Genomic DNA, 25,906 nt, shown 5'->3' on the forward strand with positions numbered 1-25,906 from the left:
TAAATGTCACTTCTTTTGTTCTTGGAGCCATCCCTAGGTCACTGTCATCGACTACCACAGTTTGAAAAGCACAGGGCGAGGTGAAGATGCTTAAATGTGCCCCACTTTCCCTATGACCCGAGATAACGAAGTAGTTTCGTTTAATGGCAGAAGCAGCACGTCAAGAGCTTACAGTTTTCGAGAGACGACGCAAGGAATTACGGGTGAAGGAAAACAGTACAAGATGAAGGCCTGAAGGAAACATTGCTGAATAAATTGAAACATTGATGGAAGTTGACGTTTAAAAGAAAATACCTGAAATTTGTGTATACAATTATGCATTTGCTGCATCTTTATTTTAGAAATTAAATTATGCTGGTGGGTTATTATCTTCATAAAGGCTTTCCTCGTGTATTAGTCTTGATATCGATTGATGCGAATAACAGAAATGATTCAGCGAATTACGAAATTATTGCAGGACACTATGTTGGCGGAGCGCACCTCGTCTAACATTAAGACTATAAGAGCTTAAACACCAAGCAAAATGCTTCATAGTAAATAGACTCATTTCAAAGTTTGATAAATTCAAGCATTGAAAACAAACGCTTGGAATCTTCAACAATTTTTGAGCTTTAAAAATTTAGGAATCCAAGCAAATTTCTTTTTGTCAGTTTTAAGAAGATGAAGAGTAATCAGAATTTTGCAGCCGAAGAAAAATGAAAGTCTCATTGAAAATGCTATTGATACTATATTATTATTAGGTAATCTACCGGTTAAGGTAGGTTTTTGGATGGTCATAGCTACTAATTAAATAATTTCTGACTCCTAGCAAAACACAACATCCTACATCAGTTCCCTCTTCATCTCTGAGAACTTTCTTCCTCCATTCATCCCGTCCAACATATGTCGTCATGAATTCTATCTGGTACAAGTCGAAGACGTCCAATTTAATATTAAATGCTAGTGAACCCAACTAAGCTTACATGCATGCTAAAAATGAAAACCATGCGCTATAGGCAAATATACGCTAATTTATAATTCCTATTCAGCTTAGGAACACTGGTACCATTTCATTACTCGAATGAAGGAAAATCTGAGTTGTGAGGACAGCAAATGCAGCTCAGTCTTTTAAGGTGGCATACTATCTAAGTGTTTTGCCAAAAATTCTCACAACTAGTCACCGATAGGTAAATCCGTAATACCTTTTCGTAAACTTGTATGAAAATGTCATACATTGCGTTTTGAACATCCCTGGACATTAGATGGTGCACAAAATGCAACTATCGGTCCTTCAGAAATATTGAGTTACTGAGACGTGAGTTGATTGGTGAGTCTTCCTGTCATGCCTGCCTGAGAAGAGAGTAATGAATGACTCATAATTTTAAGAGATGTAATTAAACGCTTGCGATATACTTGGTTTATCTATAACAATAAAATGTGATGTCCATAAAGATAACACCAAGATAAAATAAAGCCGTGTACGTGGAGATCGTTTTCCACTTGCTAACAAAAAACGCCAACGTTTTGAATGCTATTTATCTTTTGGCAGTGTAAGGCTCGTGTCACTCGAAATATTCATTGACCACACATGGATCAGAGTTCTTTCACGTAAGAAAATAACGCATCACGGATGCCACCTGCTCCCTTTAAATACTGCAATGGACTTGGGTGAAGTACTAATATAAAAACTGGCCCAGACATCAACACTGTGCTGAACTCGGTGAAAAGAAGACAGCCTCATGGCAAAATGGATGACTTTTCATTTCAGCCGGAGGCCGCAGGAAAACGAGATTACGTCCGAGGGGTGACGTGAGACGAAAGGGGTACTGCGAACTAAACCCACGCGGCGGTCTCATCGTCTCAGGGGAGGAGGGGATTAACTCGCAGCAGTCCGGCATCTCCTCGAAGAAACTAACTTTGAGCGCGTTCATTGGACTTGAGAGACTCGCCACATCAATTAAAAGGATCCCACACCAATAAAAAGATCCCTCTAAGGACGCATTAGAACCAACCAATCCGGGATGCGACGGGCAAAAAAGCAATTGAGGTCACAAACATGTCCTGGACAACGACACCTTCTGGAACAGAAACGAGGCAGTTGGAAATGACACTCTTTTAAGTGTACATACGAGCATACGTGACATTCCTACTTCAAAAGTTTGAGCCGTTCTGTGCCGATCTCACCTCCTTTTTCGCAGAGAGACTCAAGACTGATTGAACCTACATATTCTGTACATGGGTGAGCCTCGTATTTCCGATGCGCCAAGCAAACAAATGTGCTCACACCTGAAACGATTGTTTACAGAACGCATTTAGCTGCAACTAAAATAGAAATTGATTCTGCAACGTCCATGGTCTCCGAGGGTTGCCAGCGATGCGAAAATGTTACATTTAAATACTCAAAATCACTGAAAACTCTTACGGTTCAAAGGTAATTCTCTGGAGCTCGGAATTAAAAACGTTTATAATTTTAAGAGAAGAGTACTTCTCTAATGGAAATATCAGGAACGAAATCTCGACAATTCAAATACAGAGAACTCAAAAGTATTGAAAAGTATACGTAAAATTCACTTAGTTAATAAAAAGTCTGAAAGTGACGCGTTTTATTTAACATTGCGAACGTCATCCACTGACTTATTAACCATTCATTTATCACTAGTTTTTAAGATTAATGTTTAACGACACCGTCTTGCGGCTACCGTTTTGAAATTAACATCATGCTATTAAAATACAGTATATATAACTGAGGATAAAGAACTGTGAACGTACACAGGATTGGAGAATGACGAGCCGCAGAGAACCGAACGCGGGACTTCTTTGATAATCTTGGTGCATATTCGACGAAGGCGAACGATGCAGAGCGTCCCATTCGAAGGGAACCGTTTGAAGCTTTTTTAAAGTCACATATGAGGTCACTAGTGATCCGAGTCTACAGCACTTTTAATTACTTCCAAAGGATAGGAACGCATCATCTGTAATAAGAACGGAATGGACGATCTTCGAGGCCGACTTTCACGAGCAGGGACTCTAAAAGAACGTTTAATTGAAGATCGCAAAAAAGACGAGAGTAATCAAACATCTTGAAAAGCAAAAGGGTTACGGTCTGCCAAGTCGACCGTGAAGAAGAAAAAAATACTGGGTTTTTACCAAGCAACACCGCGACCATTCAAGCATGCATGATGATAGTTCCGCCCACTTTTAATTCAACAGATCAAGTTCAATGCTGATCCTGCTGAAGCGAAAACAATTAATAAAAAGAGGAGAAGAGATAATTCATATTTTATTCTCTTTTCATATAAAGAAAGAATAAATTAACTGTCGACTTCAAACACCAATACACTTGAATATACAAAAATCAACATGATTTTGGCTTAAGATGTTCCCAATACCACACCACTATATCATATCTTTCAGATGTGATACCAGGAAACTACAGCGAATGCTATTTTTGAGTTAAGGAGAAAATAACACAAAAATAGATGTAACTTTCACGTTGTAGATGCAAAACTACAAGCTAAAGACTTAGGAAATATCTACCCCGCTTTTAAATAAAAAAAGTAAAATGTAAAACAAATGCTTACGCAAAAACAAACTTTTTTAATTAATTCAAATGTGCTCCGAACATTAAAAAATATATCATAAAAAAATAAGCGCGGATAGGTAAAATTTTACTAATACCACACCAAAACAATGTTAAGCTTCCCCAATTGTCCTCCAGTCAAATTGATCGTGACCACATGCTACCACTACGAATTCACTAAACGGCATTTCGGAATCATTCGGATCGATAGAGATTATTGTCGCTGATAATCTGATAATCCACAAAACGATAACAGATCTACCCAGGCGAAAATTATAAATCGTGAGTTTGGAACTATTCAACTATCCAAATAATTAAGCGAGATAAGAGAAGTCTTACCGGACATACTCCTGCGATGGACATTCTATGATCGAGTCGGTGACCCCTTGCTCCGACGGGTACGAAGCCTAGTTGGTACCCCACGCACAACAAAGGCCATTCGACCTACTTAGCATCAAAGCGAGGAAATTAAGAAAAAAAAACAATTTACCCAGAACACGTTTTCAACAGTGCGTTTTCTCGACTTTTTGACGGTCATCCATCATCGCCACGGCTGTCAGCTGCTTGTAATCCAGCGGCTAATAAGATCGGACGGCCGTGAGAGGCCATACGGGCAGGTGAGCGCTCGGCTGCGGCGGACGAACAAGCGGTTCACGAACGCGGAAGCCGTCTTGCTGAAAGACGTGCGTATTCAACAGCCCTGAATGGAGTTTGGAAGTAGGGGCGGATGAGTACACACCCGCGGGACTATCAATGACCATACAGGAGCATTCATTACGGTCCCGAGAAAAAATCTTTTTCGTCCCAGATGTCCGTGGGTGAAACTGATCGATTGACCCGCGGTGGGGGCGGGAGACCGCGGATTTCCTCAATACCTTCTCTATCACCTGCCTGATAAGACAGATAAATAAAGATTAACGTAACACGAAGGGAACGACCAAATTAAAACCACGATAAGAAGAAGATAGACGTATTTACGCATGGGAGATCCGCAATATTATTTAAAAACCACGACGACTCTAATAGAAAACTCTTTAAGAGGGTTTCGATTTTCAGATTAATGAAATTAAAAGCCATCAGGCCCGATCTCTCGGAGAAAAAAAGCCTAAGTTAGCACGCATTTGCTTTATTTCGATGACTCGTACATATCTCCCTAAGTCACAGAAATACATGTATCTCTAGACCGGTTCCCCTCAATTCGCTATCATCTGATAAACCAAATACCACTTTGGGAGTTGCGTACTTTGACCGTGGTATTTCTGAAGGATATTTTACGGATCCATGTGACCACAGCCCGTCATTCATTCAAGCTATTCTACCTAGTAAAGGTAGGTTTTGGACGACCATTATCTTCTACGAATCGTGAGAGTTTTCTCTCATTTACCCTACATTATTTTTCCCTCCATTTCTTCTGAAAGACTTCACGCTTTCTGTTAAGCAAGCCAATTATTCTTCTTTCTTTACCACACATAATCAACCCCCTCCCTTCTATCGTAGCCTTCAATATTTCACTTTCTTTCGATAACTCCTCCATTCACTTTCCCTGCCTTTTTCGGACGTCCCCTGTGCAGGTTTGCCCTCTTCTCTGTTCAGCATACACGTACTTCATTCTTATCCATACCTACATCTCCCATCTCCATACCACAAGCCTCCAACCCACGCGCCGTCCTGGTTTTACAAAAACTTACTCAAATATTACTAATTTCCAGTTGAACTTCAATTAGCATAATATAGTTCACCTCTTGAATTGAGAAATGCTTTCCCCAACATTAACCGAAAAAAGGGGAACATCAACGGATATTACTCAACTCAATCTGTGGTCAACAGGCATTTTAATTTATTGTGACGCATGACCGCCGGGAGTCAAAGAGCACGGCGTTGTCAGGGGTCCATAAGCTCGGTTGTAACAGAAAATTGACTCCTCATCTTAAAACGAACACAACGTAAGAGACACATATTACGTACCTAACACATTCTCTGGTGTCCAAGTTGCGGAGAAAATCGTCGCATAATCCGGGCCAGCCTACTCAGCTTTAAAACTTGCAACCTTTGAGTCTTCGCTGAGTTGCATAATATCCAATAACCACAGATTGATGTTCGCGGCACATGGACAGGCGTTGCTGCGTTGCCCTTTTCACTATTTCGCTTAAAAATGCAAAATCAGCACTGCCGCTCCAATAACGAAAAGAAATTGCATGATTCCAAGGGGGACACTCCTTGAATCAGCAGCGGTATTGCAAGGCATTTATTTCGTGGATTAATCCTATCGCCCCGGGAAAGGCCTCTCCACTTGATACCTCTCGTTACTTCTCTTCTTTTCCTGAACCTCAAGAGTTGCTTCAATTTGTGTAAGCCTGACGTGGCGATGCAGGTCCCGGATTTTAGCACGCTCGCGAACATATTACGAGTATACGTTGAACAACTGTGCATTTTTAAGAGAAATTCTTTATTTCATCAAGTGTCATCAATCAGATATTCAACACGACTAACAAAGGGTTAGAGAGGAGACCTTCTGGTTAACAGGATAGCAGATAAATTATCTAAGATATCTAAGACTATTTGCTTAATACATTCAAAATGCTCAAAATATGGCATAAAGTGTCAATAAAAAACTCAGCCGACACAGAAAAAGTGTGCATTGCTACAATATAGGAGTTTAACTCCACAATGACTAGTATTATTATTGCCGATAATCATTCGGCAGTATAATCATTTTGGCTGAACTGGTTTTTCTCTGTCGTTTTCTTTCTTTTGGTGTTTAGCTGCGGACACTAACCAATTCTAAAGCCTATTAACTGTTATCGAAGGTTCCTCCATTTTTTCCTTGAGTAGCTAATATTCTTTTTGTTGATTTTGCAACTTTGTTCCTTTGCTTAAATGATTCATCTACTTATGTCGGACACTTTTATACGAATTTGACAAAATTTTCATTTCCTAAAAATCGGAAGATATTTTATGATTAAGTCTTGCCTGTATGATACGCGCGCACGCCTGTTGTGGATGCACCCCTTGCCACACACTTTCACAACGACGTAAAATTGATAAGGGTTGTCGAACTGTTACCACCTCTAAACAAACACCAAACCCAAAGGTTAATTGCCGTTGACTCCGATAGCCACAAGATCACATATTACAATGTTATAACAATATAATTATCTTACGGTTACTAGTCTTTGACCATTTTTTGAGAATTTCATTCGATGTAACAACGTTTGAGATAGTTAAATTGACATAAATACGAGGGTGGCCTGAAAAGCTGCCGACCTCAGAAAATTTCAGAAAAAATTTCTTGTATCTTTGTTAGGTCGGACACTTTTCAGACCACCCATGTTTTCAGTGAACGGAAACTTTCAGGGCTTGTGATGTAAGATCTTAACAAGTGTGTTTCCTAGGTATCTCCAACAATGAAATCTTATTCTAAAACAATCATATACCCACGAAGGACAGTTTAGCGACTCTTGTCGCTGTCACATACTGCATGAGAATATTTGGAAAAGGGTCAAGAAAAGGTGGTCTGAAAGTTACGACTAAAAATGCTCCTAACAACCCTTTCAACATCAGGACACGTAAATTTGAAGTTCAATCCAAAAAGAAATGATTTGCATCTGCGTTTGTTAGCAAAATCGGAGATGCATTTATTTTAATGTAGATATTATATGAAAGCATGGTGGAGTAAAAATCTAATTCCGATGGAATACATTGAAACGGAAGACATTTTTTCGCATTACCGGTTGCAACATTATCATAATTAAGAACAAAAATAGCTGAGAACTGGCGAAAAATAATATTCCATAAGTACCTAATTGAAATAACGAATATTTTAGTGCACTGTGTAAGGCGAGACACTTGGCCAAAAACAAACTCGAAGACGGAACAAATGCATTAACGCCCATGGTAAGATTTGCGTTAGTTCCTGGCTAGCATTCGCGCACGCTACTCGTCAGATGTTCTGAGTTGGAAATTGACGATATGATGGACGATGCCCGGTCGTGACTGACCACGCCAGACCAGGAGTTGGGCTTCAACTCCTGTCGGGTACGCACTCTCACTTTCGATAGATTTTCATGGCCGAGGTAAACATTGGTCATTGGGTGTGACGGCAGAACTGGAGGGAGAAATGCAGGACTGATGCATGGGATCACCCGATCGCAATTACACGCCACGCGACGCATAAAACACCAACGGCCGCGACGACGAGCGCATTCAAGCGCGACCCCCCCCCCCCCCCCCGCATTCACCCACCGCATCCACCCCCTCGCCCCGCCAAAGGATGCAAATGCAAGACGAATTGGAAGGCGGAGCCCCGGTCGGCAGTAGACTAAATACATAAACCCGGGTTCAACTGCTCATTACACCGGCGGCGAAGACCCATTACGGCGCCTCATTGTTGCTTGCCGGGACGACGGTCCGCTCTACTCCTCTTCCTCCCCCCCCTTCCCCCCTCCGGGGGATGCTCCCGCGAGACAGAGCGGGCCGGATGAAAGGGGATCACCCGTCGGCGGGAGAGATGGCAACGCATGCATGACAAATGAAAGCCATCCTGCGCCATTCCATTCCCAATTTCACATCGGCCAAAACAAATGGATGATTCATGAAGACACCCGGCGAAGAGTTGCGAGTGGGCAAATAAAAATTCAATCGCCCGGTTCGCTCGCTCAAAAAAAAATTTAATCTTATTCAAACGCATTAAAATTGAGAGTTAACAAGTTTCTGACTTTGATTTATTACGCGGGCGGGACTGCTCTAAGTTATCCGGCGCTCTGCGAAGCGTAAGAAAGCGACGAAGGGAATCGATTAACGAGATATGTACTCGGCGAGTATATTCCGGACCAAATAAAGACATTGATTCAGTTACATTAAGTAATTTTGTTAAGAAATAACGCTGCGATGATTATCTCGCATATATATTACACACATACAACACACGCAACCAAACACTTACATAAATACCAGCCAACTAGTAACAGAAATCTCAAGATGGAAGACCTAATGATACGGGTAGCACAAATATATAATAATATGGTAGATAAATCGTACTAGGAATGTGTTATCAGGGGAGGGGGTCTAATTGTCATATACTCGTACGTATGTTGATTCCAAAAATTGGATAATTCCCCACACTTATTCATCCAATTCACTCCTACACAGTCAGGAAACCACCCCAAGAGGGTGAGGTGGAGGTCATGGCAACGGCCATTCCTGTATAAATATGCACTCATACATTAATAAAAATACATAATTGGACATAAATAAACACAAGTTAACTCTCTTGCGCCTTGACAATATTCCTGCCGCAAATTCTTTCTGATTTTGTCAACTTTCTCCGTTGGTCCTCCTCGTAGGGCATTCCTCGCTATCATGCTCCGGAAAAACCCAATTTGCGTCGAGATGCGCCATTTCCACTTGGTTCAACTCTTCCGTATATGCAGTGTGCTCATATGGCCTATTCGTCTTCTGTGTATCTTCCAATTTCTCGCTTTATTTGGCCAGGTGATCTTCAGCCTCCAACTCCGGCATTAGGTTTCGAGGGGGCATATTGATTTCTATTCCGCTTAATGGTTCCTGCCTCTTATCCACCGAAGCACACGTGCCGGACATATGTTTTCAAATTGAACATGTCATTGAAAAAATTTAAAAGAACTATGCTTAATAAATTAATTAACCTTTCCATGACAACTGAATTAAATATAACATGTTTACATTAACAAAAAACGAACAAAATTGGGATTTTATAATAAATGCAATTAGGACAAATGACTCTTCCCTCAATTTGTGAGGAATAAGTTTAACACCAATGGTTCATTAAAGCAAATAATTTTCAATAACGATGGGTGCGGTAGAAAGAGTAACTGTCTCTCATTAATTAGAGTCCAGTCTTGGTTCAGAGAGTGATGTGGTTGACTCTTGACAGCTGGTTCTTCATACCCCTCATCACAACAGCTGTCGGCGTTAATTTAGAAAGAGGACGACGGATGAAGTAGGAGCGTCAAATGAAAACCAGGTTGATATGCAATTAAGTTTATGCATTTCAGGAGTCAATATTGTTTTCTCTAATAGAACCGATGTCTCGCTGCCCAAAATCAATAGATTTAACGAGGTAAACAAAGAGAATAATTTTTACAACACACTGTTTGCTTTAACGATTGATTTGTGCAACCCAATAAACACACAATCACCGAAAACGTAATCACGAGTCGTCTCACCCACGGGGTTTGCAATGGAGTAAAACTTAGGGACGACTTACAAACTGAAACTGTTCCAAAAGTCAACTTTAGTGGCTTTGTAATATAAAATTACACAATCACTTCTCAGACATGATTGCAGAAAAATAAAATCCTCAGTTTTAGATGCGTTTTACGTTGAAGCTTACTCGGACAAAACGCTTTCCGCTTTCATCCATCGTATCTGTCGTTTTCGACGACCCGAAGTTTCGATCGACCGGGTAGCACCGTAGCAACGGACATGTCTCTTCTGTCCGCTCAGAGGACAAGTCGGTACTCATTATCTTTGGCCCAAACGCACACGGCCCATGTAGAGGAGACACCGTTTTCCACTTTCTGCGAAGGACAAAGGGATGGCACGCCGAGAGTTTTCAATTCGAGAAGACACTTTCACCCCCTTGTTCGTCCATTAAGGGAAAATCCAGATCACGCATGCTATACCTCGGCTCAAGTGCCGTCGTGTTTTTTTGGAAGTGGCAGGCAGCCTGAGTAGCCTTTTGTTCTCGGCAAGGCATGCGACAACCTCCCACCCCAAACCACTCAGTAAATTTAATAAGCCGTCCGCATCCCTCACTCATACCCTTCGATATCTCCGAACAAATGCTCAACAGAACAAACAGCATCTGCTCATCTCCTCCCCTAACTCCCAGGCAGAGTCACCCTTCTTTACACACTCCCTCACGTTTCTGCACCCCCGCTTCGAAACAAAAGGCCGCGTAAGCCTCGTCTCCACCCCTTCGCCCCCACTCAAACAGGGAGCCAGAGCCAGCCGCCCATTGCACGCGCTTGGGCCCAGCCGGGATGGGCCTCGGGTGTCTCGCCAGAAATCCGCTTTGGTTCAGTGGACGCGGGCTCTTGACCTTGGATATTCAGAAGTTGATTGGCGAACGAAGGCTTCCATGCGAAATTAATCCCCGCGCAGGAAGCCGGCGAAAGACGCGGGGAAAGCACTCAACTAGCGATCGCCGCGCGGAAGCAAAATGCCACTGACCATCGAAAGCATTTTTCCCAAAGAAAAAGGCAAAAAAAAACCTGAAGGAAAGAAAAACGAAGTGAGCTTTTGAAACTGTACAAAATAGCTGGAGGCAATTTGAAGGCGAAAATTTGTCAATAATTAACGGATAGGTATACTGAACGGCGAGAACATGTAGTCCCTATATAATTTTTCAACAAAATATAAAAATCACCTGTTTTCACCAAATAAATTTATTATCTTTATGTTAGCATTAATTTACTATTTTGTATCAAGGGAGGTATTTATTGTATTTATTTATCGACTTATTTGGGCGAGGTTGAGACTTATAGTCCTTTCTTCCACCTTACCCTTACATTACAGACATTAAATTGAAGACAATTACATGCAACCAAGCCCTTGATGGAGAAAAATCCACTTAGGCGGCAATCGAACCCGCGACCTCTGGGTTGGTAGATGAGGACGTTACCCCGCCGCCATCGTATCGGACCAAATTCTCCTGTCAGTAGGACTGGCTGCCTCGAGCCGGTGTCGCGGGAGTCGTGAGAGACTACTAAAGAACCTGAACATACGTGTACATTTTGTACATGGTTTAGTGATTAGTAAATGCCCTAAGGAGAAATGATTGCAGGGTGAAATTAGAACATCTTGTAAAAAGATCTCAAAAAACGGTGAATATAAACTATATAGTTTCCATGGATAAGACATTTTCCATCCTCGACCGGATATGCCCACATAGCATCACGCATACCTCGGCTCAAGTGTCGTCGTGAGTTTTTTCGAAAGTGGCCGGCAGCGAGAGATACTCGTATTTAGGGAGTTTTTCAAACTAACAACCCTTTTGAGTAGCGAAGGTAAAATTGCTATCTTCGAGATAGTAATACTGAGGAGCCATCCATTTTTAATGTATTTCGCCAATGCAATAGCCATCGTGGTTTCGGATGGCACTTCGAATCTATAACATTAAGGGGGTGGGATTAATCCAGATTTCCGCTTCTGTTTAACGAGTACTTTAACATCCACTAAAACTACTGTCTGAAATTATACCTTCGTTTTATCACCACGGCGAATATGTCCACTTGCGAAACCACCTCGCAAAACCATCTGGGTTCGATTGCGAAACTTCGTGGATGGAAAGTTCTTTCTCATTCTCTCCCTCGTCACTCACATTCTCAAATTGCTATTTAATATTCCTGTTTGCATACAATTTCTTTTAACTTTCGTGGACATAAGAATTAATTCGCATTATATAAAATATCAATCATACAGTATGTATAATTGATATTTTTTAATGAACCTGTATTCCATCATCGTGGCTTCACTCGCCCTCCAAATAAGCATGACGCGTTATTTGTCCACGAATTGAGTTAACCTTGGACTGCAGTCCTCATGAGTTTTTTATTCCAATAAACTATCGCGTAATCAAGACGCAGTTAAGGAATTGATTTCAAAGTCGATATCGTAGATTCAAGATATGCTAACTGCCTTGCTTTGTTCTCACACATCCCTATAACAGGGCCGAGACAAAAAGCTAACGCAGAACGAAAACACGTCATCGAAGCGGCAAGGACATGCACAAACAAATGGCTAACGATCGAGCGCGTTGCTTACCCGGCGATAATCAGAAAACAACAATGGCCACCGTTGGCGAAAAATGGGAAGGCACTAATCAACGACACCCACACTTCCTTCTTGAGGGAATTCTTTTGTTCGGAGGGCAAAGAAAAATTACTCTCATCGGGAAACGTGCTACGCGTGACATTTCATGTGAACTTGTCCTTGTCCGAACATCACGGGCGAACGGGGATCTAAATAAAAGGAAGAAATTAAGCGGAAAACATTGTCATCGGCGAGATCCCCCTCGCTCCGGTTTGCTGCGAAGGAGACGACGGAGATTAACGCGGCCAGTCGTATTATCCACGGAAACAATCGCAAAAAGACCTCGCACCTCATTAACGAGGAAACGGCAATGGGAGGCGAATTGGATGGGGGGGGAGAGAACGGGGACCACGGGCGGCGGGGGGCGACAGGGTTCCTGCTGGTCACCTCCCTTTATGGGAAGGAGAACTATCCCGGCCCGTTTGAGAACACCCGCGCTCTTTTATGAAAAGAGTTCTCTTTCACGGCGCGAAGAATGGTTTCAAAATGGTTCTCGCCCGCCTCTCTAGACACGCCCTAAATACCTCTAGCTCTTTTTCAGTCTCCCTCACGTCTTGTCAAAAATAAAATACGGCACTCACATGTGCGAACTACCAAATGGATTGCTTAAGTACGGGACTAATGCCTACTGGTCTGGGAGCCAAACAAATTTTTTCTTGACTGCCTTTTTCGTTTGCAACTGGACAAACACTCATTAAACATAGCTCATGGCGACAAAAACACTGCATTTAAAAAGAGGTCCTGAATTTCGCGAAATCAAAACGTATACAGTCATCGGACTGCAAAGATTGGATATAACGTTCCATTTCAACAATTTCAGAGTGTAAAAATCATTCGCCTGGACTGACTGAGGCGCTTCGCGCACGACTACGAAAGCCTGTGACATTGTATGTACGGTATTTCGTCACAACATCTTGTTCATTTAAAAGCCCCAAAATTTCAGAGTTTAAGGGATGCCTCGGTAGCTTAAGTGGCTAAAGCACTCGACCGAATATTGAGGGATCTGGGTTCGAATCCCAGTCAAGGCGAATGATTTTTACACTCTGAAATTGTTGCATTGAAATGCACATTAGCGGATGACTCCGTTAAAAGTCACTGTTGCGGCTCTCCCGCAGTTTCTTTGGAAATTGGATAAAACCATCAAAATTGCAGTTACGCATCACAGAACAAAATGAAATTTCAAAATTATACGAATGAGAGCTTGAACACGGCAGCGGGGCAAAGCCTAGTTCTGGCGTTGGCCTACTCCCACTGGTACGATGACTTTTAGGAGTGTTTACCATGGATTTAAATAAAATTTCATAGTTTTCAATGCTGCAAAAAATCCGAAAAACAAATAGATCCATCCTATCCTGCGCCCGCTTAAACTCATAACGCATTATGACTACCAAATTCAACTTAGTTGGGTGAAATGAAAAAGCTCTCGAAATTTGACAATCTTGAACATTTTACACGGACTAAGTAGAATATTCTCTCTTTGTTTCAGTATTAATAAAGTAATACTTACGGAAACTCATACTCTACCCCTAACACATCTTAAAAATTGAAGCAACTGCCGCTTTAAGGGTAATTACATGATCGACATATGTACATATTCACATCGAATTTGGTTTGGAAATAGTCACTAGATGATTTATTGGCCGAGTATTGGGGAAAGGTGAGTCAATTAAAAGACGAACAATGATTATCTTCCGCTAATTATACCTCATTTAGAATATCGCTGAAAGCATAGGGTATCCTCATGAAATTTGACTGATTGCCGAATTAGATCGCATGCAGGCGTAGAGGAACTAGATTTGTAAAAAGTCCTTGTGATAAACTTGGTAGCGTAATTACATTAACAGAGAGACAAGGGTGGGAATCACTCACGGAGCAAAGGTTAAATTAGAGATTAAATCTCTGGCTTAAATTGGATGCAGATCTCTTTAGCAAAGATGTTTAGAATCGTGCTACAGGAGGAGAGACCACGATAGATTTAAGATGACATTTTCCCAAGAAAGATAAAGGATCAGAATAGCTGTATCCCAGCCCGTTAGGGTGGAAAATATTTTTCTTTTTCCATTCCAAGCAGCCTCATTCGTTTTATTATTCCACCTAAACTTCTTTGACCATCCTTCTCGTTACTATCACCTAGTCTCTCTTAAATACAGTAGAACACGTACCTATATGTATCATGATCTATATCATTTGAATTGTTTTACATATGTATTTATTGCAACTTAAATAATGAAAACTTTATTTTTGATTCCGCATGTCTGGTATTGAATCAACTCCTGCTACACATCCTCGCGGTAGCATTCAGGGGATCATGTAGATGTAGATAAATCGAACCGTTCAGTATATCGTTGTCGGCCGGATTACGACATTTTTCAAATATACATTATTTGGAATATATTTAGGGCACTATATAAATTGCATTTTTTCAAGCAACAAAATCGTGCACAAATATTAAATGATGCTAAAGCGATCGTGAAAATATTAAAATCGGAAAACAACTTGTCTTAGATACTCGTATTCTCAGCTTGGCTGTTGAAACCTTTAAATCAGCCTTTTCCCAATTAGAATATTTCCACGTTTCAATTTAGCATCATCATCTTCAGAACTTCTCCGATTGCAATCAAGAAAATAAAATATTTCATGCCAAAGAGCACGATAAATAACATTCGAACGACCTAATATTAATGATTTATATAGATTCGACGACAAAAAACCCCGCCGAAACAGATTACAATGCCCCCCCCCCAACTAAAGCTGGAGCAGATGTAACGACACAAAGAATAATGACAATCACATTGAATCTTTCTTTTTTTCTTCGTGTATTTATTTATTATAGCCGTCTTCCGCTTCCTCTAATTCGAAATCACCAACGATAGAGGCCGGTTAATGAAATGTTACACGCACGCCACGCAGAATGGAACAAGTCAACTCAATCCGGGAAATGCTGAGACAGTAAGCAACCTTGAAGAGACATTAGAGAGAGTATAAACTAGATTTTAACGACCCGCATGACATCACAGAAGGGCAAGACACACTCGCCGCGCACCCACACACGCGCACACATGCACGCACCCACACTCGTTTTGAGGAAGCGAGCGTTTTGTCGAGCGTTCATTCCGCCTCGCGAGAAACCGTGGGATTGAAAAAAAAATATGAACGGATCGAATGAGCATAAATACAAAGATAGGAGCCAAACGAAGCTGACGTTAGGACAATGATACGTACGAGAGCAGAACGAGCCGGATCAGATAACGATTCAAAATTTGGGTCGAGGACGAACTATTCCAAATCAAAATACCCATGTTCGATACTGCACTTTCACCGGATGAAATACTACCTCTCCACGATACTTGACCAACGGGTTCGATAAAGCCAGAGTTAAATCTAAGCAATTTAACTAAGCCGATCCTATAATTTGACCGCAAATAGTACATCAAACAATGAGAAACTTCACAATTGGTTAAGGTAATAATTCAGCGGGGACTGAATGACTATAAAGCACCCTGCCCGGAGTTTTAAGAAACATCCGTTAACTCTTTATGGTATTGAATGGGTCATCCTATCCTTACGCATATCGGTCCACGGGATGTGCATGAAATTTGCATATTTCCAAAGAAGGGTAGTTATGCATATTTTTAAACGCATTTACGACGGATTAATGAGGCACTCAACCCTACGCTTCACTGCTACGCCGCAAATAATCGCTGTATCATACGAGTGTAGAGCCTCTTGAGAGACCGCAACTCTCCAATGGCATAATTTTAAACGGTGGCGGAATGATCGGGTGCGTCGTCGTTAAAAAAAGTAATATCCTAAACCGCAATGAATATCCCTGGATGACAATTGGCTCCACCGTGGGAGGTCATAATGAGATATGTAGTAGTAGGTAAAGCCTTTATCGTATCATCGTGATTAATGCGAGCGAAGCGACGGATTGGCACGATCAAAGCAGAACATTCACATCAGCTGATTGGGGAAGCGAGGCCGGGAGTAGGCCATTACTTAAGCAGCGAGAGTGAAACAAATCAGACAACTCTTCAAAGGTCAAAGAGTTCAGTTACAAAGCTAAACGTACACGACCGAGCGTAGTAAACCCACGACGATAGGACCCAAAACAGTCCCTACAACCAGCAGTGGTCGCAGGGGAGAACACTTTCTATGAGATTCGCAAACAAATAAAACTGATATTTGGGAGAGGTCCAGATAAATCACCCTGATTTGAACCCTCCGGACGGTAAGCAGACACATTAAGCACTAAGCTACCACGCCAAGTTAGATATTAAAATACGCAGAAAAGTGACAGACAGGGGAAATACTTGACGCGATAAGGGCACACAGCTATCGCAAAAGCCGAACAAAAAAAATCAATTCGCAAAAAATAATTTCGGCACAATAAAACTCACTTTTCCGATGCACGCCGGCTTGAATAGTGGGGGATGACGATAAACCGATCCGATTATAGCAGCCGAAAACCTGAAACATTTTCGCCAGCACAAAGGGACGGCTTCATGCCCGCAGACTTCGGAGTCCATTAAGAGAGCACAGTCATCTTTTAATCGGCGGGGATTAATACGGCCGCACGCACATGAAATGATCTCACCTCCCGCTCCCCCGCCCTCAAACGCCACCCCTGAGGGCTCAAAGACCCTTCGTGTTATGACTTTGGATCACCGAAGCAACACGCTCCTCAGTCCCGGCCCTTGCACCCCCCAACGCCGCCCGACGCGCCCTTCCTCCCCGAGGGAAATGAGAGCGGGGGAGCTAGATTGAAACGCAATTCTAATGGATATACACACACACCCAGGAGGGAATTTAAATACAATACCTAAAGATCCTCAGGCTTCGCCTTGTAGAATTTATTAATTATTAATAGAATCAGCTTCGTGGAAATGATGATTATGAATCATTTTTGCAAAAAAATTATTTGCACAGATCACTGAAACTCATTAACCCACAAAGGTTTTGATACACAGCCATTGCTTAGGTGACAGCATAAGCGTCAAAACTTCGAAGTGTCTTTTAAAACGTTTTATAGCGACTTCGTGGAGGTTTTGAAACATTGGCAATGACAGGAATGTATCGAAATGGATCGGTTAATAATTTTTAATGGCTTTTATAATAGATTTTTAGTTCGAAAAAGAATTAAGATGGCTCTGCATTCAAGCGGAATGTCACCCAATAATTTCAAATGCCATCCAAGCATTTCCATAGAGCGTGTTTAGCATTGCAAAATGGCAGTTTTAGGACATTTCCAAAATGTTAATAATTAGCAGTGTACCGACGATACGAGATATGTTTCGTATATGTTAACACCTAGACGTTTCTCGCAGGGTACTATGTAGAAGTAGAGCGGTACAATTTGTTTTTTTGATTTTTATAAGTTGTGAATACTTCCTTCTTCCCGTACTCTTTAAAAATCTCTAAACTCTAGTTTGCCAGGTTACACAACAAGCCATCAAACGAATAATTCACCGTCATAAGAATGGTCGTTTATGAGTAACGTAATAATAAGACTTTTGATAGCATCATAACCCTTCGCTAATTTTTGGTGATAAGAGGTCAATATTTATTTTAAATTCAATGAAATGATTATTTATACCCTTAAGTACCCCTAAGTAAGTGAAGTTGATGTACCAGAAAATAAGTAATAACCCTCTACATATAATTTCATGATCACTGAAAGAGTATTAATGTAACAATACCATTACATAGTCGAGACAATCATTCTAAACAATGCCACAAATAGGCCACGACGGGCCTCATACACGGCCAGCCGTTACCTCTTTATGACTCACTACAAAGCTACAAATTCTTCCATTTTTGGTTTCCAGTTGAATTTATTTAGTGTCTATTTGACGTGTTCCGAGAATATTATGCCGATCCACGCTCATTTTTTTGGTTCGTAGCATTTCCCATTCCAATTACACGAAATTCAATCACCAATAAACAAAATTATTAAAACTTTGAACCCTAGAGTATTTTGCAACAAATCTTATATCGTACTTCGTGCAGCTCTGGTTTTAGAGGTTTTTCACGGATTCTTAACCACCGCCACCCATGGAAAAATCCGCTTCAACTGTGCGCCATGGAAAAATTTGCTGCATTTTTTTCTACCTTTTCATTGTTTATTTAACGTCAAATCGAATCGAAGTTAACTCGTATGACATGCGAACTCGCAGAATTGGGACGTTCTCATTCTGCGAGCGCCATTCGAGGAGGCCATCCGACAGTGTAGGTATATACACCCACCGCGAGTGAGGGGATGAACGTGAACCCGCGACGCGATCTTCGTCGAGCGATGGAAAGCGACGGTACTTCACGCGGACTGGATCGACCGGTGGTCGATGCAAAGGCTGCTGTGGGGAGAGGGAATGCGAGCGAATGAAGAAAGGAGGCGGGGAGGGAGGAGGTGGGGGAGAGAATGAGAGTGAGGGGCCGCGCACCGAGGAGTGTGTGTATGTGAGAGCGATGGAGAACCCAGCCACTCCGTCTGCTGTTCCCGCGCTGCGAAATCCCTTTGGCTCCGCGGAGACGCCCACGCGGGCGCCTTTCACCACCAAGGGGTCAGGCCTTTCAAGCGGCTGGAGGAGAACGGAAAATGCCCTCTTAACGAAGGCGGCAAATGAACAAGCAGGAGCCATTTTGATTGAAAGTCCCTGATTACAAAGTGTGTAAGGTCAACTTGAGCGCGCGACGCCATAATCGGCCCACATAATTATCTATGTGCGTGGGTTATATCCGTATCCTATATCTTTCAATTTCCCAATAGTATTATTTTGTGACTTACCTTTGTCGTAGGAGGAATAAAAAGTCGAAAGAAAATAAATAAAAAAATACTTATAAAATATACATCAAAAGAAATAAAAATTAAAGAAAAAATAGACATATAAAACGAAAATTCAAATAAATATAAATTATTTAAAAAAGATCTAAAAAAACAAATTCTCGACTTGACATAATTTATTTTAACTTATTAAGTTGTATAATCCCGTCCTTGTGGAAGTTTTGGGCACATGAGCCCCTTAGTATTAGTTTCGGTTTAGATTATTGTAACCATTAGAAATCATACAAATTAGTCATTGTATTTACTTCTTCCTAGGATTAGTGAAATTTTATGCATACTATAAGCCTGTCTTTCGCTCTTCACTTCACTTACACTGGAAAAGTACACGTCTACGTCATTTTGTCCCCATGTTTAACGCGAAAAACGCTGAAAAGGTTTCCTGAACAGGGAAACGACCGTTGCACCAGAGCAGCGCTATAAATTTGAGGGTTTAAAAACCCATTCAATTGAGGGCTGGCTGGCTGGATATGTCTCCTTGTTTCATTATAAAATTAGAATTACCAGGTGGCGTTGTGTATTTGAGGAATCATTGGAAAATAGAATATACAATTTCATATGAATCAATGTCACCATATTTAGAGTAGATTTAGGACTCATACTCGTACATATATTAATTGCACGTATTTTTTTTTTAATGTTTAATTCATACGGGCCACATTGATAGACAAAACAACATTTTCTATTGTTGTAATGTTGAAAAATCCAAACAAATTTACCGACATAACTGCATTTCTTTAGCAAATTAAACTAAAACAATTCCAAAGACAAATCGCCAATACTGACGGTACTCATTATCAGTAATTTGGAGCTTTACTTTTGATGACATTCGTGCACCAATAAGCGGCGAGTCGCAATGCTGTCGCAAATCAAGTTTGTCTTCGTTCAACTGACAGGGAAGGCACAGCTCACGGATCTCATCACCTAATGCCATTTGTATGGGAATCGTGGGGCATTCCACAATGCATTAAATTCGCTAAAAATCCCCAACGATCGGCAATTTCCACATGAAAGACTACTTCTCGATATATTCCACAGTCATTTATTCCACTGAAGAGAACCGATTAACCAAGGATACTTGCAGGGAATAAAGAACAGCACTTTTTCATTGCCAACGAGTAAAAGAAACTTCGTGCGACAAAAGCGTAGATACGAACAGTTCAGGTGAAACTTGGCGCAAGGTTCCAGCAGTGATGGGATGAAACTACGACGGGCATAAATAATAATGGTTCAGCAGGCAAAGTGTGCGCTTTTTATTCCAATGTCGCATATGATTTAATCAATTTCCGAAAAAAACACTTTCTTGTGCTATTGCACGTACATAATATCCCGGAAGCCGCCGCAAGGGCGTGTGGTTTGATAATAACCGGTATGAACTGGGTTCAATGCCTACTTATCTTTTTTTAGGAAGCATGCCTCAAATACATTGAAGTGCTGAAATTATTCGCATGAGAAATTAACTTCTGGAGTATAAAGGAATCAATGCATTATTTGTACATTAAATACGTCATCAAAGTAAGTTCGTGAGTCCGCCCTGGCGTTTGCACATACAAATCCGAATCACGCACATTCGCGTCCCTCCGCATTACTTCTCGTCGCGATAACACTGAAATCATTAACGAACGTAGTATTAAACACTTCCCACACACACACCCGTGCCCACAGCAAGCGACGGACAGTCCGTGATCGGGAGAGCAAATCCCAATGCTGAGAATTCCGACCGCAGGGAACTCTGCCAGTCACGAAGGCTGCTTGGCAGGGGACGAGTGAATTCTCGAATCAAGTCTCCCGACGCGCGGGGGTCCCGGTTGCGTGGGTACCTTACCGAGGGTCCTTCCGAAGTCCCACGAGCGACATTCCCGCGGAAGGAAAAATGTATCAGCGACCCTCGTGGGTCTTCACGCCTCCCCAAATACGTAATCGGTCACACCTCTCTCTCTCCCTCCTCGACCACTCGCCTACACCTAGGGAGTAAATCACACCCGAACCGCCAGGGATCAGGAGGGGAGACGTGGGTTGCACGACTTCAACCCGTCGCCGTTTTTTTTCTTCCGCAGACGCGGCGTCCATTTTTTCTCTCACCAGACGAACAGAGAAAATCTGCTCGAACGGATGAGAGAGAGAGAGACATCACGATGCTGCCACTCTCTTAATTTTTCAACCCAAGCTAACAACTCACTTGTGATTTCCAAGTTTTGACAGAAAATGGTACTCGGAATTGATGGATTCTCCAAGTGATACGGATGGGTCAGAGGAGAAAGAGACGGTGTTGGTTAAACTCCACTTGAAATTTTGAAAAAATACACCTTTTAATCTCATCCCTTATGCTAATGTTGGCGAACTTAAAAGATAAATAAAATAACTGAATTCATTCAGCATTAGAACCATTCAAGAACACACACACGGACATTCATGTATGGGTGCGTGTGATTACATGCATACCGTTTGCCAATAACGTTGCGGTGAAAATTCGTTACATTTTTTGGAACATACGGGCAGAATTGGCATTAATTTCACACTCTTGTCAATAATTGTTACTATTTCTCTTCCTATCTAAAATTAGATGGAAACAGGAATGTCTCAAGCAGTTTTGTCTTGCATGCATATATTACTGGCTTCCCTTCTGGATGAAGCCTGGGTACGCCCGAGCCCAACCGTTATAAATCGTTTGCATCACACCAATCTCCTGCGCTGTAAGTCGTAGTCGAGGGAATCAAGCGAACGCCCGCGGTGGCAGAGAAACACATTTACGAGCGGTGGTGCATGGCCATTTCCATCAAAGCCTAGCGGCGATTACTCCACCATCACTTGCTTGGCGCTTAATGGATACCATGGGAAACACTCAGGGCATTCATTCACTTACAAAATTACAGGATTCATCGGAGCTACATGAATTTCTTAACGTACTACAGTGATTCAGTATTTCAAAATTTTTCAAATCAATCTTGAACGCTGACCAAAAATCAATTCTAATATGAGGCTGTATTATCGAGCGTATCCCCACGAGCCACTGTAAGGGAGTGTGGCGGGCACCAGTCATACATGCATAATAATACACATATAGTAGAGTAATATACAAAAACACACGCATGCAAGCACATTTACATCTTGAAATAATTGACTACATCGGTCAATTGCTTGTCTTTAAGTAAATACATTCGGGTGCTTGGGTTCGATTTTGTTACGAGTGAAAGATATTATCCTCCTGTTCACCATATCATATTTTCTTTTTGCAATCGACAGTACACACAAAAATATCAACGAAAAGCATGAAAAATAATAATCATAAATTTTCAATTAGGAACTATAAAAGTCGTCAGCAAAATAACGAGTTCAATTGTTTTGGATTCGAAACATTACCACCACATCGGCAAAAAATGTGTAATGGCGTCAGTATTTGCACGGTTCGTATATCCGAAGGAGTTCCAACCTACATGAAAGCACCTGTAATGAGGAAACGAAAATTGAAGGAAATATCGCGAAACAAACGAATCTGTTTGCCGACAAAATTTTAGGCACCGAATTAAAAAAAAAACAAGACTAGTTCTTTACCGTTCCAGAGTATCATATGAGGTGGTGGTGAGCAGTGGTGGTTAGTAGTGATTATACACGATTGAAAAAAATTTAATAATTGATTTCTGACGAAAATGTATTATTTCGGTTGAAAATAAACTTCCTAGCAATGACCCTTGGAATCCTGCATCGGACATGGATTCACCTGGAAAAAGTTACTGCGGTTAGATGGATAAGTAAGGTAGTCGGTCTATTGAGCAGCAGAAACCTAATACTCACAAGATACCCTTCTCAAAATATCGAAATCAAACTTTTTCTTCTAAATGATACCTCTCCATTTTTTTATATTAATCCGTCCGGTCACCGGTCATCCACCCACCGGTCGACCACCTCCTCCGCACGACTCCCGAGACCTTTAACGCAATCCGCTTCCGACGTAGCACGCTATGTAAGACAGCTAAACGACCGTGTCGCTTCTAAAGGTACGGACGGGGTGGAGTTCTCTTGTGGGGTTTTTTTTATAAAGACAGCTAGACTAGCATCGGTGGAACCGTGGCGAATTCGTCAAGGACGGAGAGTTCGACTACCCTTGTTGTCGAGCAGTAGAAAGGGGGGGGGGGAGAGAACAATTCATTCCCTGCCGAAGCGAGGGAGACCGATTCGAAACTGTCTCATAGGTCACGCCCCGACGCCTCCTTTCTACGCCGGGATACGAAGTGGAACCGGAGTGAAGGAACACTGCGGGAGAGTTACGGAGTCTGCCTCTGCTCGTCCCACTACATTCCCACGCGCAGTTTCCTAAATACATAACTTTAAAAAAGGCTACAGACTCATAGAAAGACGCCGGACACACGAGTCTTAACTTACCGAGGAAGACACCGAGGGAAATATTTTTTCCTCACATTAAATGCTTGAATTACGACAGTCTAATGCGGAAAGAGAAATAAAGACTTTCGCACCGGGTTGTTTAATCACCACCTATTTATTACACAATTAGCGATCAAAACTCAACCCAGATAAGACAACCCAAGGTCTTTCATGATACTCTCACCATACCTTCGTAAGATTAAAATCTTCCAGTAATAAGGTAATCAAATTCCGACGCATGCAAAAGCCACACTAATTCATACTAGCAACTTAAGACCGGTGTACTGAACACGCCTGACATACACCGATGTGATGGTTGGAAGGACCGTATACAAAAACCTCCATTCAAGCAACAAGAATTCCATCGTACCACAGAATGAATTTGGCAAATAAAATACTATTTTTTCAAAACTTAACGAAAAAACTTGAAAAGAAAGGTCAAGTTCAATCACTTTCCAACCAATGCATACATTTAGAACCGTGGAAAAAATGACGAAAAACGCACGTCACATACAAGATTCGTGTTGGAACAAGTGCAAAAGGGGAGCAGTGAAACTATTGCTTGAAATAGAAATTTTGGGCGATTCTGTCACATCTTCTCCATAAAGAAGAGAACACGCACGTGCGGACGAGTTAAACTCTTCGAACCAAAAAACTCGTGTCGAGGAAAAAAAATTGTTTGCCTACCAGAGGCCTGTGACATCCTCCGTAAATAAGTCTTACTTCCGGTGAAAAAGCTAACCTGTAGCAAAATGAAGGTTACGTGAATTGCTGAATTAACAAAAGACAGTAGTAATGGTGAAATAGGCAGGAATTCATTCCACCTACCAATTTCTGCAGGTCGTGACGATCGCGTGACTTCCTTCCACCTTAGACCACACGGACGCGACGAATCTGAAACAGAAAGAGATGTGAGGATAAAATAGAAAGTCATATCGAACGTATTCCCTGTCACCACAACCACTAAAACTTTTACCCATAAGAATAATAACAGAAAAATGTTTTCCTATTTGCCGGCAACAAAAGACTTTCTTTTTTCCACTCCGTCTCGCTCCTGGTTCCCCCATTGTTCTTCTCCGAAACCCCTCCACCCTATTTTCACGCGTACTTGGGATGACTTTCACGTCACCTAGCGGGACGATGTTCGTTAATGCGCGCAAGTGGGGGGGAGGGGGATGCACGGTGGGTGGGTTGCCGGGAAAATCTAAAACAATGTATCAGGCAAAGCAAGACAAGCCGTGACAAACAATCCCTCCCCATGGGGTCTCGAGAGGTCATAACCCGCATCCGAAGCGCGGGATTGCGCCGAAAGCATTTCACATTCGCCGAGGGCAGCGATTGAAAGCGGGGGCGGGGGGGGGGGGGGGGAGGGAAAGAAATCCATTCACAACTACCAAAAAAAGGCGAGAATTAGAGAACCCACGACGATGACCAGGCACTCCGAAAGTGACGTAACATTTCATGTGCACTCGTGTAAAAAAAATAGTCCCTGATTGACGTGAGATTGCTCTTCGGGTTTTTCCATGGAGGATTTGCTCAAAGCACGAGCACTGAAGTGAATATTTGCCGAAAGTTACAGTTTGTCAGGTATTTGTTTCTAACCAAATCAATTGTAACCGAAGAGTTAGTAGGACTAAATTTTAGCATTTTCATTTTCAACCAATCAATATTAGTATCAAGCCATCATTCAATTAAACGATAATTTTACGCCACTGCATCCCAGGTCACCCACAAAAAATATTATGCTAAGCTCGTTATTCAAACACTGCGATCGTTAAATAGCGTTTACGGGGCAAACGGAAGCAAAATCTTTCCTCCGCTGCAAAGACCCTTCAGGTAATAAATCTCCGACGCCATCGAGAATTAAATCATTTTTTCATAATGCCAAAATAAAAACACCTTATATATAGAAATGCTCTAAAAAGTAAAAAATAATTTGAATTGGAATACAAAACATTTTCAAGCAAACACAAAATCTTGGGACTTTTTTACAAAGAAATTTTGAGAGCAATTTTCAGAACTATGATTACTACGTTTCAAAGACGATTTTCAAGTTAAGATTTAATCATCAGAGAAACGAGCGAGAAAAGGCTTTCGCACTAATGTTTAGTCAAACCCGCACGAAACGTTTTTGGCTACCAAAGAAAAATGCGTTTTCTACTTTTTATTGCAATCTGAATGATTTAATAAGTTTGAGTGTTTTTATTGTGTAACTCTTTAGCCACACTCCCTCCTCTATCTTTGCTCAAGATCTAAATCCACAATGAATAAGAATT

General features: G+C 41.6%; 1 long non-coding RNA gene across 1 annotated transcript in view; it reads right to left on the bottom strand.

Annotated features, from left to right (window-relative positions):
- Positions 1-25,906, bottom strand: part of LOC139698892 (uncharacterized) — a 147,831-nt gene that overhangs the window by 45,243 nt on the left and 76,682 nt on the right. The window contains exon 2 of the long non-coding RNA XR_011703025.1: positions 24,459-24,524. This is a non-coding gene — a long non-coding RNA (uncharacterized lncRNA). The remainder of the gene's footprint in view (positions 1-24,458; positions 24,525-25,906) is intronic.

Source organism: Hetaerina americana, unplaced genomic scaffold, assembly GCF_022747635.1.
Source record: "Hetaerina americana unplaced genomic scaffold, ioHetAmer1.1.p SCAF_10, whole genome shotgun sequence".
In the NCBI taxonomy this organism is placed as follows: domain Eukaryota; kingdom Metazoa; phylum Arthropoda; class Insecta; order Odonata; family Calopterygidae; genus Hetaerina; species Hetaerina americana.